General features: G+C 41.5%; 1 pseudogene; it reads left to right on the top strand.

Moving 5' to 3' along the window:
* The first annotated feature begins 1424 nt into the window (after positions 1–1424).
* On the top strand, positions 1425–2198 carry LOC143653232 (sodium channel modifier 1 pseudogene; annotated as a pseudogene).
* Positions 2199–20456: the final 18258 nt, after the last annotated feature.

Below are 20456 nucleotides of genomic sequence, written 5' to 3' on the forward strand. Positions count from 1 at the left end.
AATGTCACAAGCCCATTACTTGTAGTAGTTATGAATATATGTAGTGGAATTTTGAAACTCTTAAGCCTACTATAGATAAAGCAAATAATGAATTTATTTACTCTAAGAAGAAAGGACTACAAATATACAATAAAAGAAGTTATGGAGAAAAACCTTCTGATGTTAAATTTAAGTTAGAATTTTTCATGTATGTGTATATGAACTTCCTGGAAGTAATGTCACCCCTATAGAGGGTGCCTATATGTTGGTATCCACATATCATTTCCCACTAAAAGGAAATGACTGATTTCAGGTCTGAGGCCCACAAAGTTCACAAATGCAGTGGTAAGCCTGAACACCTTCCCAGAAAGGAATTAGTCGTACTTTTATTATGTGAAAATTGTTTTGTGGTTTCTCAGGAGAGCGTTCTTTGCTCAGGTATTTAGGGGTGAAGTGCCCTAACATCTATAACTTGACTTCAAATAGTCCAGCCAAAAAAAAACAAGAAAAGAAAATTTTACAAAATTAATGTGTGTGCACCTGTGCATGTGTATATGAATATGCATGTGTATACACAGAGAGGGCCAAAGGAAGAATAAAAAGGTAGCAAAATGTTAACAATCATTAACTCAAGGTAAGAGTATGTAAGTGTTCATCGTAATTTTCTTTCAACTTTTCTGTATGCTTCAAATTTTTCCAAATAGAAAGATCAGGGAAAGTGTCCATGAATGGGTTAGGACACCTCTTAGAATAGTTTTGAGAGTATTTGTGTTTGTGGGTATGTGTATGTGTGTGCATCTGGGATCAGGGAATAATGGGAAGGAGCAGCAGATAATTGAGGGGAACTCTGGGGGTTAGTAATAGCTTAACAAGCCCAGAGGTAGTATGGGAGCTTATAAAAGCATCTGTGATTGTCAGAAACAAAAATACTAAAAAACCAAATGGATCAAGGCTTAGCATGAAAGATGTGGGCAGTTGGAAGCTGAAGCAATCACCAGGAGCTCTTTGAAGGCCAGAAAGGAAAGCATAATTAACATTTGAAAGAGTTACTTTGACTTCCCTACAATCAGGAGAGTCCAGTGGGCTTTACCCTCGGATGTGGTGAGAGTGCTTTGTTCATTTTTTGGCCATGTTTGTCATTCTCACAACAACTGCCAGGGGTGGTCCAACGATGGTCTTTTAAACTCAGAATTAATTGGATTCATCCACATCATGTCTCCTGTAGCTGTCCATATTAGAAAAAGAAAAAGCCTGAAACATTCTATGTCACTTCTATTGTTTAGTATGTAGAGAACAATTTTTGAAGCCTATGTAAGCCAAACCACCATGGCAGGGAATATACTTTCCCAAAATAGAGAGGCAAAATGGAGGTAGTTACTTGGCTTTTCCCAGAAACCAAGATAAGTCCCAAAGTGGTGCCCCATCAAGACTCATGGCTCAAAGAGTGAAAAGAGACGCCCCTTACTTGCTAAAATGGCCTGAAAGATGTGGCTAATGCACTGCTAGCGAGTTTATCACTTCTTGGACTCACAGTAGCAATGTCTTTCAAGAGGGAAGGAGACGATTGGAGCCACCTCAATATGCTTAAAAAATGAAGAGTCGTTGACCTGTTGGCCAGTTATATCCTGGAAGATGAGGCACTGATGTTGCAGGATGGACGCTTTGCTTGTGCCATCTGCCGCCACCAACCTGCACTGGACACACTGGCCATGTTGACTGCCCACCGTGCAGGCAAGAACCATCTGTCTAGCCTGCAGCTTTTCTATGGCAAAAAGTAGCCAGGAAGTGGAATGGAGCAGAATCCAAAACAGCAAAATGAGTTGAAGAGGGAGGAGACCAAATCAGAGGCTCCTTTGCTAGCCCAGACTCGATTTATCACCCAGAATGCGCTGCACAGAGCTGCCCAGTATAAGAGTTGCTGCTGCTGGAAGTACAGACCAGAAGCCCCTGGTCCTTCTGTCTCCCGTTCCCCTTTACCACCCCCAGAGGTTGAACTCCATAGTGGGAAACTCAGCAGGGACCCTGAGTCTAGGGCCAGCCCAAGGAATCAGCAACTGTCTCAGTGCCCCCACCCATAAGCTCCACAAGAAGACAAGCCCTGGATCATTGCCTTACCCTTCAAGGCTCTGGGTGGATGCCAGATGGACCGATGGGTGAAAGTTGAGAATGTTGAGTTTGACTCTGATGAGGAAGAACCCTCTGACCTCCCCTTGGACTAACACCCTCCTCTCCCATTTAATTCACAAATAAACTACAACAGGTGCTGGGAGCCTAAAACAAAAACAAAAACAAAACAAACAAACAAAAAGACTCCTGGTTCACGGTTTCATATGGTCACATTTAGTTGTTTTGTTAGTGTAGTGTAGCCAGTTAGGGAAAAAGCAGCAACCATATAATGGAAGCCTTGATGCTCAAAAATTCCATTAGGTGGCAGTAAAGATACAGGCATCTTTTGATGTTAGATTCTACCCCCCCCCCCCCCCCCCCAATAAAGGAGCTTTGGTGAAGGAACATTGCAAGGCAACACTGGAGGAAGAGGGAATAGGACAAAACAACCAACCAACCAAAAAAACCATGGCCTACAGTATCCAAGAGATGAATAACTGCAAAATCACCTGTACTAAACTCCTGTTCTTGGTTTAAGTATACAAGTTTTTATTTGTCCTTGTTGCAGTTCTTTTGATATAATTCATTTGGCCAAAGCCCTTCCTTTAGACCACTTGTGTGCTATTTACAATGTCTCTTGTCAGGTTTTTTAACATAAGCTACCAGAGGGTAGGGAGTGTGGTTTATTTTGCTCAAGATGCATACCTTTATGGTGACACCCTTATCTCTTACTAATTACTGCTTGTGAAAGGTTTTTTGCAGTTCTGGTAGGTGACACAGGTCAGCTCTCCTGGGAAAAAGACTCTAAGACTTCTGTGCAGGGAGTTTATTTGGAAATATCCTCAGGAACATCACCTGTGAGGGGTGAGAGGAGCAGGTCTGGGCAGAGGGAAAGTTGAGCTGTGATGCAGTTGCAACAGAGACCTTGGCCAATCCTATAGGAGCCCTGAGCTGAAATGGCCCTTCAGAGATGCCCCAGCTTAAGGCAAGGCAACCAGGACTTTATATTTCCCTCTTTCCCCATTGATCAGCCAATAAATGTGGGCTGCCCCTGTGAAGGGCCCTGAGAGTAATTTGGCTGAGAGCTGTCAGCTGCCAACATTCCCAACTGCTGGGAGAATGAGCGCCTCCATCTGAAGAGGAAATCTGGGTAGTGCACACAGCATCCACCCCAGAGGGAGAGAAGGCTTCTCCCATATCACCCCTACTTCTGGGACTCTGATGTTGCCTCCCCTGCAGAAGTTACCTATTTTAGAAATCTTGAAAGTGCCATCTCCTCATCTTGCTTTCCTCTAGGTAAAAGCTAATGGAAGCATGCGTCAGCATTTCCTGCTGATGATATTGTTTTTGTTTCAAATTGATTTCTGATATATATTTTATGCCATAGGAAAACTTACTTATGCATAAGCCTATCAGGTATAAAGATTAAGCATTTCCTCTATTGAAGAAAGCTCCAGAATTTTTTGGCACGATTGGTGATTTACTCAAGCACATCAAAAGCCATTAGGGTGAATTTTATAAAAGAAAGAGAGAGAGAGGAGAAATAAAGATTTTCTGAAAATAAGCCTCTGCACAGGTGGTAGATGCATAATCAACTATAAAGAAGTTTTAAAATTTATGTTTTTGCCTGACTTTTGCTTCTTTTCTATTCTGTGGCACTTATGTTCTTTCTAATGTTTTTCCAGGTTCAGTTAAAGGAATCACTTTCACTCCTTATACTCATTTGACTAATTCTATTCCCTAGATGTCCTTTGGATGTATTTCCACTTCTTCCTAGCCAGATGGCAATAGCCTAAGAATGGTGTTACTTCCTTGAAATGCATCCTCCACACTTGGCTGCCCGGTCCATCTTCTGGAAACACCAATCTGAGGCTACTTGCCCCTCCATCTTAAAATCCCAACTTGTTAGCTTACCGTGAAGGCCATTGGTGAGTTGGTCACTAGCCACCTGCCTCTCGACCTCAGTACTGACCACACCTTGGTCCTAATGTCTCCCCTACTTCACAAGCCCTTGCCTGGAAGAATATCTTTTAAAGACCCAACTCAAATGGGGTCTTGGTGACTGCTCACTCTGCTTTCGAGAACAGAGCTCCTCGTTTCCCTCTTTTGCTCCCTTTGCACTTTTACATTCTTACTGAACACCCGGGACTATTGGTACTTAGAACTGGGTTCTTCTAGGTATCATATCCAAGGGGCAGGGACTATATCTTGTTCTTCTTTGCGTCTTCCACACCTGGTGAGTTGTGCCTGATATTAGCAGATCCTCAGTACATCAGTCGAATTGAATTCAGTCTCCATGAGAACATGGGGGAAGCAACTTTTTGATAATACTAATCATTGTATTTGACTTTGGAGAATGTTCTAAAGATCTCTCTCTCTTTTTTAACATTTTTTAAAATTGTGAAATATATATACAAAAAGCAATAAATTTCAAAGTACATTTTAACAAATAGTTATAGAACAGATTTCAAAGTTTGGTATGGGTTACAATTCCACAATTTCAGGTTTTTCCTTCTAGCTTCTCCAAGACATTGGAAATTAAAAGAAATATTAATGTGACGATTCAGCAGTCATACTCATTTGTTAACTCTTATCTTCTCTGTTATAACCCCTCCTTCTCCTAATTGTTAGGGATATTTGTGCTATGCCTATTCTAACTTTTTCATGTTGAAATGGGGTGTAGACGATATGAGATAGGAGGATGGAACTAGTTAACGTTCTTGGAGAGGCTGGCCCCTCTGGGTTTCAGAACTTATCTGGCCTAGGAACCATCTGGAGGTTTTAGGTTTCTGTAAAGTAAATATAGTGTGTGGAACTTTTGTAGAAACCCAGACAGAGCCCTCGGTGTTCTTTAGGGTTAATAGGACTCATGTGGTTGGGGTTTGGCAAAGCGTGGCAATTAGCAATATCTAGCTGAAGCTTGCATAAGAGTAGCCTCCATTAAAGATCTCTTTTAATTAGTGTTATGCCATTCCTCTAGTGTTTGGGCATGTGATATCAGTTTCCTCATAAGGTTATTACTGTAGTAACATATAAAGAGTTAATGTTTTGAAGCATTTTCATGGTGGAGAGAAATGTTTATTGATCCTAATTAATAATGTATCTTTTTGTAGGCAATTGAAAGTGATTTTTACACTCTTGTGCATGTGGTTAAGGACATAGAGAGGAAAAAAGGAGGACTATGCTAGCAGCTTGATTCTAAGCAATTTAACCAATGTATCTTTGACTTATTTTTTTAGTGTTGCTGATTAGCTGCCCAAGTTTGACACTTTCTCCACAGGTAGAATGAGGTGGAGCCAATTAACCTGACAGTCAATGAAATAACAAAATTCCTGTAACTGAGACAACCAAGTGTCTGCAATTTATAGATAATTGTGGCCATTGATCTTGTGGTTTATAATGAGAAAAGTATTGAACACGGAGCCCATGTTTATATACTCCTTTACTGTAACTTGTAGAGTAACCTTGGTTAAGTCACTTGACCTCTTTGTGACCTATCCAAAACACACACACACACACACACACACACACACACACACACAAATGAGGTTAGCATATTTCTCTCCTTGTGAGACAGAAAAGTCGATGTGGATATAATAGCAGCTTCTATTATGTGAGCCCAGATTAAAAGGTCACGGGCTCTTTTTTGTTGTTGTTTTTGATGTGCTGCTTTTTGTCTCATTTGGTTTTTCTTTCACATCACCCCTAGAGCTGTATTTTGTGATCAAAGGAAGACATGTCAGCATCCTTGACTGGTAGGTAAAACAGCACATCGGGTTAGGACTATCGTCTCACTGTGGATTCTCTCTCTCACTAGCGACCTTAAACAGGGGACCTCTAACTTTAGCATACCTCCCTTTCCTTATCTGTGTTCCCTTGCAGACTTAAGACCCTGTGATTCTTAAGTTTATAGGGAATCAACAACACTGACATTCATTCAGTCTTCCCCGATTGAGCCAGTCCATAAGCAATTACCTGATCCTACGCCCTTCTTTTTTTCTTTTGAATCTCTATTGCCATATCTAGGGCTATGCGATCTACCCTTTATTAGTACTTGGGTGGTTGGCTCAAATAAGGCAGGCCTCCATGTATGAAATCCATGCCCCACAACTGCCAGGTCTAGACATTTTTTTTAATGTTTTTTTTTAATTGTGAAATATAGCATATATACAAAAAAGCAATAATTTTCCAAGTACATTTTAACAAGTACATATAGAACAGATTTTAAAGTTTGGTATGGATTACAGTTTCATGATTTTTTTGTTTTTTCTTCTGACTGCTCCAAGACATTGGAGACCAACAGAAATATCAATATAATGATTCAGCAGTTATACTTATTTGTCAAATCCTATCTTCTCTGTTATACTCCCCTTTCTCTTTAAATAACATATATACATGAAAGGAATACATTTCAAAGTACATCGCAACAATTAGTTGTAGAACAGATTTCAGAGTTTGGCATGGGTTATACTTCCACAATTTTAGCTTTTTATTCCTAGCTACTTTAAGGTACTGGAGGCTAAAAGAAATATCAGTATAATGATTCAGCACTCATACTCATTTGTTAAACCTCACCTTCTCTGTATAACTCCACCATCACCTTTGATTTTTCTCCCACTCTTTAGGGGTATTTGGGCTATGCCCATTCTAACTTTTTCATGTTGGAAGGGGCTGTTGATAATATGGGATAGGGAGATGGAACTAGTTGATGTTCAACCTGGCCCCTCAGCATTTCAGGGCTTATCTGGACCAGGGACCCATCTGCAGGTTGTAAGTTTCTGGAAAGTTACCTTAGTGCATGAAACTTTTGTAGAATCTTATATAATGTCCTAGGTATTCCTTAGGATTGGCAGGAATGGTTTTGTTTGGGGGTTGGCAAGTTATCATGGGTAGCAATGTCTAACTGATACATGTCTAAGAGTGACCTCCAGTGCAGCTTCTCGACTGTTTGAACTCTCTCAGCCACTGATACCTTATTGTTACACTTCTTTTCCTCCTTTTTGTCAGGACGGTAAAATGTTGATGCCATGGTGCCAGGGCCAGGCTCATCCCTGGGAATTATCTCCCACACCGCCAGGAAGACTTTTATCCCTGGATGCCATGTCCTGCGTAGGGTGGAGGACAATGGTTCCACTTGCAGAGTTGGGCTTAGAGAGAGAGTGAGGCCACATCTAAGCAACAAAAGGGGTCCTCCAGAAGTGACTCTTAGGCATGCCCATAGGTAGTCTAAGTTTCTCTGCTACATACATAAGCTTCACAAGAACAAGCCTCAAGATCAAGGGATTGGCCTATTGATTTGGGTGTCCCTAAAGTTTGACCCAGTATCGGGGGTTTCCTCAGTGGTAAAGTGTAATAGTTATATAATTTTTCTCTCATCCCTCAACTTTGCCAATACTTTTTGATTATCTGCTTAATATACTCTGGGATGTATACAGGCCTTATATTAAGCCATATCGGATTAAAGGCTCTCATCTTATTCTGGGCTCCCTGTGTTTGGATTGTTTAAATATCTATCCAGATGTTTAAACATCTTGAGTTAGATTATGTGCTCCAGAAAAATTAAGTTCTGGGCATAATAAAACTTTCTTCCTTTGATCTCAAAGAGGAGGTGAAGTTCTAAAATACAGGCAATGTCTTCCTTACCCCTTAGTCTGAATTACTTTACAGGTGTATTACATTTAATACAAGTTAATACAAGTTGGCTAAAGGAGGAAGCTCAGTAACTCTACAGCTATGTCATAAGAGTTGACCTTTCCTTTTACTTCACAGAGAAAAGTAAATACACACAGCCCTACAAATTATTTGTGTCAATTCATCCTTTAAAAGATTGAAAAATAGGAACTATATTAAAAATGAAATCATCCTCAAGTAGAGAAACCATTGCAACATATATGAAAGAGAAAGGATTGATATCCCTATTTTATAAAGAACTTGTACAAAAACAATAAGAATAAAACAGCTTCCATCAAAAAACTCAGTTTGAAAAAGTAATGGCTAGAGGGGAAAGTAAAAATCATTAAAAAAAATCATACCAGAAAATGCTCAACTTCACTAGTAACCCATAATATATAGACTGATTCATCTTTGTTTCAAAAGACTGGCAAAGAAATTTAATTATTTAATTAAACCATTTGTGCAACCAAAGACATCATTAAAAAGTTAAAGATAAGACATGAGAAGCTATTTACAATAAAGATTTAGTAATTAGAATATGTATATTTTTATTTCTGCATATTATTATGAGAATAGATAAATACCCCAGTGGAAAAAAAATGAAAAGAAGAAGAAAGAGGAGAAGGAGGGGCAGGAGGAGGAAAGATGAACAATTTATAAAAGAAAGAAAACCAAATGGCCACTAAACATATAAAAAAATCAAACTTATAAATAATTAATGATGTGCCAAATGCTAACCCATCAGATTGGAGACAATTTTAAAATCTGAAGAAACAAAAACAAAAATGGGAACACTCATTTAGGACTAAAGGGAGTATTTATCATTATATCCTCCTTGAAGAGCAAGCAGGAGTTATCTAGTAAAGTTGAAGACGGCAGCCCTGGCAAGCCAGCAATTCCACTCTGAGAGAAGCTCAGATATGAACAAGGAAGCATATGCATAAGACTCACTTGAGCTTTGACTTTTTAAAACAAAAACCTAAATTCTATCAATAGGATAATGGAGAGGTAAAGACGTGTATTTATTCAATGGGATGTTGAATATGCAGTGGGATATTGAATAATAATATTCAATGGGATATTGAATAAATATTCATGAAATGAATAAAATAGGGATACATGCATCACTATGGATAAATCTCAAAAACAATGTTCAGCAAAAAAAAAGCAAATTGCAGAAGAATATGTATAATTGGAGATCAATTATACAGATTTAAAAGTCACGCAAAAATACAATATATTTTTATGGAAATGCTTATGTATGTAGTCAAAGTATAAAACCATGTATGGGAAAGGAAAAATGCCAAATTCTGCACAGAGGTTGTCTCTGGGGGAAGAATGAGGGGCATTGGGATCAGACGGCAGTACAAAGGAGCCTTTCCACTGTATTTGCAATTTCTTCAATATATAATGTTTAAAAAGAGGAAGAAAAACTAAAATCTCTTAAAAGTCTTCATTGGTGTGTGTATAAATATGTATTTATAAGTTCTATATAAAGCCACTTCATTAAAACTTAGGAAAACGTACCTTCTCCAGTGGATGCAACACCAGAGGTAAGGCTTGAGTATTGCACTGGTCAAAGGGACCCATTTCTTGGAGTAGTACAGCCCCATATCATGACTTGGAGAGCAGAGCATCCCCCTCAGCCAGGGGTCCTCATAACAGGTCATGACCTGCACAACCATCCGTGGTAGCCGTGACTCTGTATGTCAAACCAAACAACCAACCCATCTTCCCCTTTCTCCTGGCATCTCAGAGTCAAAGAGTAAGGCCTCCTCCCTCCTGCCCACGGCAGGCCGCTGCAGCTGGCCCGGGCTCCCTTCTCCTTCGTGCTTCTCTTTCACATTTCCCTCCTTCCTGCAGCTTCAGCCTCGCTTCCCTACCAGCCCTTTCTCCTTTTGCTTCTATTTACTACCACCTGTAGCCCACTGAGGTGTGGTTTCCTCTTTCACAGTGTCCCTGAAATGACTCTCATCCACTGTCACCAGGGCCCTCTCAGCTCTCAAAAGCAGGAGCCTGTCTGCGGTCCTCACTTTACTTGGTCTTTCCGATTTTTGACAGCTTCCTTATGGAAATTCCTCTTGCGGCTTCTGTGATATTCTTTCCTGGATTTCCTCCCTCTGGCTACTGGGGCCTTTGCTTGTTTTACAGGTTCTTTTTCTACCACACAGCCTGTAAATACCACATCCTTCCTTCTTCATCCGTGCTTTATTCACACTCTCTTCCATTCAAGCAGGTTTAACATTCATTTAATAAATCTTAATTGAACACCCACTTCGAGCTGGTTTCTTGTCATAGTGCCAGGGATATAGTGGGAAAAAGGCCTTGCCCTCATGGAACTTACACTCTAACGAGGGGAGACAAGCAGGGACACATTAAAAAGTAGATGTATGATATTCAGATGATGATAAGTACAATGGAGAAAAACAAAACAGTGTAAGAGGCTATGTAGAGCAAAAAGAAGGAGTGGGTGGTGTTTTATATCAAGTGATCAGGAAAACCTCCTTTAACAATTGACTTTAGGACTGTGACCCACGTGGATATCTGGTTAAAGATCATTCCATGCAGAGGGAACAGTAAATGCAAAGACCCAGAGAGGGGAATGTGCCCATTTGGGGCATGGTGGGTTTAAAATGCCTTTTAGACATTCAGGTGAAAATTTCAAGAAGACAGTTGAATACATATAAAAATTGGAAATATAAATTGAGTAAACCTGGGGCGGGGGGAGCAGGTTTCCTGGAGGTAGGACTGGGAGAACATCAGTTTAGGTGGGGATAGGTTCGGTGTGGATGTCTATTAGCGATCTGCACAGACATACAGAGTATGTGCTTAAACTTACTCAACACATTTATTGAGCACCTGGAATTCCATGTCTGTTAATAGCAGAGAACTTCCTACCAAATGAACCCTTCTGCAAATAATAATTACAAACTCTAGGGGGAAGAAATGACCCGAAGGCATTGAAAGGAGGACAAAAGCAAGCAAAAACCAAGTGTGACACTCAAAAGGGGATGGTATTGGATAAGTTTCCTGTTTTGCTTGTTTTTCAAATTTTAATGGCTTTTTACCTAAGAGAAGGCCCCAGTCAACTACATAGTGGGGCAATTAGAATGTGCATAGAAATCCACAGTTCTGGTGAATTAGTGTTTTCTATAGATAACTCTTGATCTGCCCGGAGTTTCCACCCTGAACCCACCTGATAGATAACACAGTCAGGGGATCTCAAGAACCCAGTATTCCTTCAGTGTCCAGACCAATCCACGCATCACAAATATGTTGCCAACTCTCTTTCTACCTCGGACAAAACTCCTTTATAGTTCACTAAAAAACCAATTTATAAGCAGCAGTAACAGCAGCAACAAAGATGTACCACAGAAGGAAAATAAGTTGTCAAGAACAGTGAATAACGGTGGAGTTAAAAAAAAAATCAATATCTGTCCACGTATTTTTATTCATGGGATGCATCCATCAAAGTGAGTGGGCGACATTTGTCCTAGCCCAGCTGAGAGGGCCAGCAGTGGCTGACTCACCTTCTGTGCTATCAGCAAACTACTAAGCCTCTGCCTGATACTCAACGGACTCCCTAAAGGAAACTGTATTCTGAATGTGTCACTAATTGAATCTTTAAATGTAATCCATTTGCCAGCCAATTTACAAAGTTCCTCTGTATTCTCCAGTTTGTTTGGAACCTTCCTCCTAATCACTTCTCCAGTCTGACTGGGTTTGATGGGGTTTATCTTCGTTTTCAGAAGAAATTGAAATGCCTCCTTCTCTGAAATCAACATGTATTCCTGCACAGGTTTTGTAGAGCAGAAAGGTGATCTCATGGGTTTTTTCCACCCGCTGTATCTGATTTTAAAAACATAAATATGTGAAAACCCCAATCATTGTCTGTTAAAATCCCCTTGGTGCTCAAAGAGGAAGCTTGATGAATGGTTTCAGTGACGTGCCAGAGTGTCATATAGCGCTGATTCACGGAGTTCTGGATACAAACTTCAGTTTCTCGAGCTATTGGCTCAAGATGAGAAAACTCCGAAGATGAGAAAACTTTCCCCCTTTCCCGTATACTAATATGGCAACTGATCAGCCTGTTCCCTGACAAAGATGACACATGAATTTAACAAGTGTTCCATCTTTTTTCCATCCAGTCTTATGTCGTGCCCTTCTGGCTACACTGCTCCCCCGAGTTCTCTAGTCATATCTCATGTCTCTTTGAAAGGTCCCACTCTCTCCCAGAAACCTTCCCAATGGACTGGCTGTAGCAAGCCTTTCCTCCCTTCTGGCACATATGTCAGAGTCTCTTAGTGACACCTAGTGTAGACTTTCCAGGGCAGGGACTGCACTGAGCATCACCCCTGCCACCTTTAAGAACTACAAACATCAGTCCCCACCCCAGAACTTCCGAACCAGAACCACTGATAGGTGTTTCCAATTTATTCTTGAGAGCCTCTGCTTTATAGTTATTGTAAGGATTAAATGAACTAATATATACAGGCACTTTTTCAAACTATAGACTTTTATTATGAATGTTAGTTACAACTTGTAGGGAATGCTCTGGTTGCCCATCCCCTCCTCCCCACCTCCTCTGCCCCATCACCCTTCCAATTCCTTTTCTTCCTTTCTAACAGAGCCTCAGTGTGTTCAGAGAGTGACCTCGCCCACGCAGCCCCCTTGCTTCAGGGGAAGCCAACCCCATTCTCAGTGTCAGGTGAGTGTCTGATCGGTCTGAGGCTAAGTCTATGGTTATGACTCAGGAAGGGGCAAGTAACCCAATTCTGGCCACTGAGATGCAAGAAGAGTGCTGAAGACCTCTGGGAAGGGCCTGCCTCACTCTTGTGGGATGCATTACCCCCTCTCCTGCCACTGCCACTGCCACAGCTGTTCCTGGCAGTAATCCTATGGTCTCTTCTCCCACCCCCTCTCTCCCTTCCTCAAAGACAAGTCTTAGGATGAAGCCATAACACAACCTGGGCTCTTGATGCTATAATGAGGAAACCTGAACTGATCTAACTTTGGATTTCCAGTTATGTGTACTAATAAATGTCTAATTGCTTAAGGCAGTTCTTCATTTGTGGCTGAAAGCATCCTTCCAGAGACACTTGTTTTGATTCTTCCTTTCCCAGTATCACCTGGCACTGTGCCCTTGTTAATAAAAGCTCAATGAGCATCTGTTAAATGAATGAATGGATGTACTCATATTCTTTGAGTGTCTATATATGCTGAGCACTATTTGAGGGGCTGGAGATAAAGTAGTAACTAAACAAAGTCCTCGTCCTCATGAGTTTTATAATCTGGTGGGAATAAAACTGATTCTCTGGAGAAAAAAGCTTTATGTTTCTATTTGTGCAAGTAGATGGGTTCAACCAACACAAGCGGTTAGGATGGGAACCCTTGTGCCGAGGGATCACTGCTTAGGAATTCACCTGACCACCAGAGTGACTTTCTGCAGTTAGAGAAAAAGGAAATGACAAGTGGGATCATGAAGAATACTTTGTCCCCAAGTTTATGACTCACAGGAAAACTTAGAGTGCTCTTGTTCCCAGATCTCAGCCCCAGAGTATGATTTAGGCAATTGCAGAGAACCAAAGGGGCATAACAATCTGAAAGGGCTAGGAAACCAGGATTTTAACTAATGGATTAAATCAAGAGAAGAGAAAACTGATGACCTACTGAATGTCCATCTTGGAATTTGTGAGAGAAACTCACAATAGGTGGTGATCAGCTCATTTTCACATCTTCTCTGTGTGAAATCTGGCAGAGGGAGGAAGTCTTCTCCTTAAAGACTGCACAGCACTAGCTTCACTTGAGGCCTAGCCTTCCTTGCAGATACGTAAGCATAGAATAGGCACTCTTTTGAGACAGCCTTAAATGTATTCTTTGCACAAGAGATTCCTGTTACTTTTCCAGGGACGTAGACACCAGTGGGGTGAGTACAGCCTTCACTGAAAATCAAGATGGAAAGCCCCTGGCAAGGTAACGACTGTTGTGAAGTCAGGTTTGGGTAGTAACAGGCCTGGTGATTCAGCTAGACCATAGGGTGCCTAAGCCAGACTGGCTACAGAACAAATTCAAGGAGTAGAGTGGGATGGAGCAGGCCAGCGAAAGAAGGTAAGGGGCAAAATCAGAAAGAGCAGCGATGGGGCAAGGTAAAGTTGAGCTCTTTAGATCTAGGGAGAACAGGTCTTCATGGAGCAGGGCTCAAGGTCTTTAGAGCCTAGACACAGAAGAAGCAAGAGTCAAGAGTTTTGACCCTAAGGTCTAAAGGTCAGGACTGAAAAAAGGGCCTCAGTAATATAATTCATCACCAACTGACAGAAAGGAGCCTGGTGAAGGAGGTAGGAGGTGTCATAGAGGCCTTGTGAGATATGGCACACAGTTGGTGCTGTGCAGATGAGGCCATCAGGCTGGGCTGTGAGATAGCAGCAGTCAGACAGCTCTTCATCCTCAAGTTTTGAAATTAAAGATTCTTCTGGAACTTCCAAAAAAAAAAATTAGTTATACACCTTAATTTCCTGAAACCAAAGGATAATCATGCCAGACATCTTTTTATCTTTTTTCCTAACTTGCATCTCTTTCCCTGGTGATAGTACTGCAGTTTTCTTTGGGAGCCCACCCTCCTGTGTCCTCAAACCATGTGGCTCAGTTGATGCCATCTCCCAACCACATTCTCCCATCCAGAAGTGGGCACAGAATCCAAACCGAACCAATGAAAATCGATTCTGAGATTTTTGCTGGAACTACTGGGCAGGAGCAGCTCTCTTTCTGCAGGGATTGCTAAGCTGTAGAATGTAGACTGTAAGCCTGAAGCTGGCAGGAGCTATTGCATTGGGAGGGCCTGGCTGCAAGTGGAACCAACCCAGAGGAAAGTAGAGCTGCGAGATAGACGGATGATGGAAGGGTGATAAGTAAAGAGACATAGATACAGATATAAAGGGAATGAGAGGGAGAGAATAGGAGAGAGAGATTAAAAGACAATTCTGGTGGTTTAATATAATTTGAGCCTCTGGTACCAACTGTGTTTGGAGACAGTCCTACCCCTGGTCTTCTCTGTTACCATTGCTTTAAAAAGCCTTAATTGAGTTTCTGGCACTTGCAACTTGGTTTCTTAAACTGATACATAATAGAGGCCATATTATCATAAATAACCTTGCTTTACCATCTTCTCAGATAGAGTGGAAAAAATCCAGCCAGTTAACTTCTCCTTATGGAGTGCTTTCATTGCCAGATACTATTCTAAGCACGTGAAATACAGCCATGAATGAAATAGTGCCCTTGCCCTCGAGGAACTTACATTTTAGCAGGAGAAGACAGTCATTAAACAAGGAAACAAAATGCATAAGAGAAGCTGAGGTGTAAATAAGAGTTATCAAGAAGATCAAATTGGCTCTTGAGCAAGAGAGGCTCATTTTTAGCAAGGGCAGTTCTCTCAGAGGAGGTGGCATTTGAATTCACATCATAATGAAATGATAAGAAGAGGCAACTGTTCAAAGATAGGGCAAGGAGGTTCCCAGCAAAAAGAAAAGCAAGTGTACAGGCCCTGAGATAGGCACAATACTGGCATGTTTAACGGACAGGAAGAGGGCAAGTCAGGCTGGAGTGGAGAAAGCCGAGGCTGGAGAGGTGGGCTGGAGGAGAGACCTATGCCCTGAGCCAAGTTTGGATTTTGCTCGAACACAACGGACAGTTACTGGTGTGTTTATGGCACCCAATTTACCTTTTTAAAACATTATTCTGCCCCCAACCAGGACCATTCCAGCCAATCCTAAAGAACACCTAGGGCAATATATAAGATTCCACAAGCATTCCAGGCACCAGAGTAACTTTCCAGAAACCTACAACCCCCAGATGGGTCCCCAGTCCAGATAAGCCCTGAAACCTAGCCCAGCCTCTCCAGAACATCAGATACTTCCATCTCCCTACCCCATATTAGTGACAGACCCTTCCAATATCAAAAATTTAGAATTGCCATAGCCCAAACAACCCCAAAGAGAGGGATGGAAAGATCAAAGGTGATGGTGAAATTATACATAGAAGATAGGACTTAACAAATCAATATGAGTGCTGAATCATTAAATTGATATCTCTTTTAGTCTCCAGTATTTTAGAGCAGCTAGATTTAAAAACCTAAAATTGTGAAATTATAACCTATGTCAAAGTCTGAAATAAGTTCTACAACTAATTGTGGTGCTGTGCTTTGAAATTTATAACTTTTTTGTATATATGTTATTGTTCACAAAAAAAAGGAGGGAAAAAAAGTCGATTGTGATGATAAAAAAGTATTTAAGCTCTCTAGCCTCCTAGATTCTGGAGCAGCTAGAAGGAAAAATATGGGAGGATCGTATGGTAGCCCATGACAAACTCTGGGGTCTATCTTGCAACCACTTCTTGAACAGTGCTTTCAAAACTATTGCTTTTTTATTTTTTTGCCATGCATATATGTTATACCATACAGTAAAAAAAGTTAAAAAAAAAAAAAAGGAGTGGGGGAAAGATCAAAGGTGATGGTGGAGTTATACAGAGAAGTTCTAGTTTAACAGATGTATATAAGTGCTGAATCACTATACTGATATTTCTTTTAGTCTCCAGTACCTTAGAGCAGCTAGAAGTAAAAACCTAAAATTGTGAAATTGTAACCCATACCAAATTCTGAAATCTGTTCTACAATTAATTGTTGCAATGTACTTTGAAATTTATTGCTTTTTTGTATATATGCTATTTTCATTAAAAAAAAAAAAGAAAAAAGGAGAGAAGGAGGAATATAACAGAGAAGATAGGTTTTAACAAATGAGTATGACTGCTGAAACATTATATTGATATTTCTGTTGGTCTCCAGTGTCTTGGAGTCACTAGAAGAAAAAACGAAAAATCATGGAACCATAAGCCATACCAAACTTTAAAATCTGTTCTATAACTACTTGTTAAAATGTACTTAGAAATTTATTGCTTTTCTGTATATATGTTATATTTCACAATAAAAAATGTTTAAAAAAAAACGCCATTATTCTGATATTGGACTAAAGGAGGGCAAGACGGAGGTAAGAGAGACATATTGCAAGATGATGCAATAGTGCAAGCAAAAATGAGAAAACCTAGATGGGGAGCAGACTTGGGGTAGGGAAAAAGTCAATATTTCTGTCTTATCAATGTGAGACATCTAAGAAGAGACGTCGTGGGCAGTTGGATTTACAGGTCAGGGGACATATTTAGCCGGAAACATTTGTTTGCAAGTTACAGGTATATAGATGGGTTGAAGGAGGGCACTTAGCTAGAGAAGAGAAGAGACACAAACAGAAACAGGGCCATGTGGTCTACACAGAGGAGGGGAGAAGGAGAAAGGAGGAGGAGGGGCCAGTGAGGTAGGAAAAATTTCAAACTCAAGGGCTCAGAAGTCTAGGCAGACTTTCCAAGAACAGGAGAGTTGTCACTAGGTTAAATGCTGCCGAGATGGATAATATGAGGACAGAGGCCATCGGGTTTGGAAAGATGAGCTGAGAAGAGCCCTGGCAGAGGAGGGATGAGGACAAAAGCTGTGTGGCAGTGAGAGGAGAGCAGAGATGCATGGCCTAGGGAGCTTATGGTTTGCTACCAGACACCAGGGATATGGTGACGGAGCTTCCTAGGGACATGCAAACATTTTTTTTTGAGTTGAATTTTTTTACAGTTTATTCAATTTTAGTCTAAATTTATATGCATAGAAATGCACATATCTTAAGTGATTTTTATATTGAGGCAAAATTCACGTAACATAAAATTAAGCATTTTGAAGTCAACAGTTCAGTAGCATTGAGTGCTTCCAGAATATTGTGCAAGAAGCATCCCCATTGAGTTCCAAAACAGTACATCACCCCCAAAGGAGACCCTGGACCCCTCAGTGGGTACAGAGCTTCCTTTTGGGATGTGTCACCTTAAAACACCATTTAATGCACCCCAAGGGGCAACAAGGTTCATCTGTTAGGTCCAAATAGCTGAGCTCCACATAAAACAGCTCTTTGTATAAAGAGCACTGGCCAAGCCAAACTAATCTGGAAGTCAGGATCATGGTTACCTTTGAAGAGAGAGTTCGTAGAGAATGGGAGGGGAGCAGCAGGGGATCTTCTGGGGTACTAGAGATGGTCTATTATTTGACCTGGGTGATGATGACATTCACTTAAATATAATTTCTCAGGCTGTACACCTGTATGCACTTTGCCCTAGGTATGCCTCAAAGAAAATGTGTTGTTTTTTTTTTAAATGTCGAGGAACCAGGAGGCCTCGGCTTCCATGCCAGCACCTGAGTTAGACTAGCTGTGTGATCCTGCGGACTTCTCTGGACCTCAAGTTCCCCCATCTAAAAATGGCGAGGGTTGAACCAGAGATCCTCCAAGGTTCCTTCCACCCAACATCTCAGACTTCAAGAATACGTTTTCCTCTTGGCTTGGCTGCTGAAGTCAGCCCGACGTCTGCGCTGACCTTGGGACAGGGGGACTCGGGCCTTCTGGCCTTCCTCCTTCCAGAAACAGATGGTGCGGCTGCCATCTCTGTGGTACCCCTCATCACCAGCAAGGCAGCTGTGGAGTTAATGATAGTACAAATAAAAGGCTGCTGGTAATTAAGTGGCTGTTCAAGCATTATCTTATTTTTAAAAAATCAATTAGCTGAAGAGGAGAATGCCATCGAGACAAACATTTCTTTTTCTCCCTAGTAGGGTTCCAGCTGGAGAGGAGGATAAGGTGGTCAATTCCAGGAAGGGCTGAAATGTGTTTCTCATATATTGGGACTTACTTTAAAAACAAACAAACAACTGCAGAGAGGAAGATGGAGGCTTTTAATTTTTACTTATTTGTAGTTTCTGAAAAGGAGGGAGAAGCTTCACAATAATTACCTGTGATTTGTGCCTTCTGCTGTCTAACAAGCCTCTAACTTTGACAATGACCACATCTCTATTTTCTCCTTTTAGAAAGTTTTTGATAATAATAATAATTTTAAAATGCTTCCAGGAAGTCTAAGGTTATCAATCAACAGTCCTACCTCTGAGATAAGGCCTGGCTAGATTGGGGGCGAGTATAAAACAAGATAAGTAAAGCAACCAAAAACACTTATCTTGTTCGTCATTCATTAAGTGCATTTAACTGAGCAGTTATTATACCGTGGCTGTGTTGGTTGATGGCTGTCTTCTGAAGACTGCCTGGGTCTGCATCCCATAATGCAGGATGCTGGCCAGGTTGCTGAACCTTCCTAAGCCTTAGTTTCCTCACCTGTAAAAGAAGATGCTGTCAGCGCCCACTGCAGGGTGCATGTGTGTGGTGTGTATGACGGGTATGTGTGCACACGTGCATGTGTGCAAATTAGATGACATGACCTATAGGAAATGCTTTGTATGGTGCCTGGCCTACAGGGGCTCAATAATTATCAGTCATTTTTGCCCGTGGGAGGAAGAGATGGTTCTCACGTGTGGGGGAGGGGCAGGGTCTTGGTCGGCAGCAGAAAATAGGAGGACCCTGGATCTCCGGAGTGTGAGGGCCCTACACGCCGCCCCCCCCCCCTCCCGGCTCTCGCAACACCCCCAGCCATGCTTTAAAACCTCTGTGTGTTTGTTAGTTTTCAGTCCCTGTTCGTTGCATTTTTAGAACCACAAATAGCCGGGGAGGGAGGGCATGAGACATTCTGAATCTTTCCCTGCTAACGGGTGACCCCACGCCTTGCCGCCACAGCAGTGACACAGGCCTTTAGCATAACGGCAAGCGTTCGGGGATCTATTTTTCTCTCTGCATAGAGCATTACTCACTTCCCTCCACAGTGTCCCAAGGAAGGAGAGAGGAAAAACACAAACTGCCAAGGATGAGTCAAGTTTCAAAAGAAGGTCCCTGCTCAGAAGGCAGTCACGCCTGGTTCTTCTGCATTCCTGAGATCCACATCGCAAAGCGAGTCCCAGACTCTTGTTCCTTTCGTCTTTCTGTTGGAGGTATGGTGGTAAATGGAACTGTGTTTTGTTTGTGTTCTTTCTAGATTAAAGAATGAGGGGAAGCGATACTCTCAGAGCTGGCTTGCTCTTGAGCATAGAGCTGGTTTCTCTTCCATTCAGTTCCCCCCTGGTCCTGAAACATCAACCCACATCTGAGCCCTTCTGCCCTTCCTTTCCGGGAGTGTAGTCTTTCCCCAGAGGTGTCAAGAAAGAGAAATGCTAAAGGGAAGGAAGAGCTGTGATTAGTTTTATGATCATCTGGTGTTTAAGCTAAAGGATTTTTCTTATAACATGCTGTACTTGGCATGTATTTTCTTATTTCTATGGTACGAAGCCATGGGAAGATCAGAAGGAAGGTAAAGGATGGGCAGGAAAGCAGAACTCACGACGCTGTTGAATGAACAAGCCTTCTGTCTGGCATGAGGCATATTTTGAGCTTAGGAAGCAACTCTGCAGAAAGCATCAAGTTCAACTGAACTGGCGTTCTTGAGATCCCCGTTCCCAAACTTGGTTGAGGATTAGAGTCACAGGAAGTTTTATGAGGATGCAAGTTTTGGGCCCTGTGACAGGGAGTTCTGAATCCTTGGGTCTTGGGTGGGAATCTTCGTTTTAGAAGTTCCCCCAGGTGGTTCTGATGACCAGTCAAGGTTGGAAACTACTAAGTTGGGTCACATCTTGAGGGGAGACGACTGTATATCATCTACCATCATCTAAGGCAGCTCAGGGTTACTTTTATACCTTTTATTCTATAAAACAG

The sequence above is a fragment of the Tamandua tetradactyla genome, chromosome 13, assembly GCF_023851605.1.
Source record: "Tamandua tetradactyla isolate mTamTet1 chromosome 13, mTamTet1.pri, whole genome shotgun sequence".
Taxonomy (NCBI): Eukaryota; Metazoa; Chordata; class Mammalia; order Pilosa; family Myrmecophagidae; genus Tamandua; species Tamandua tetradactyla.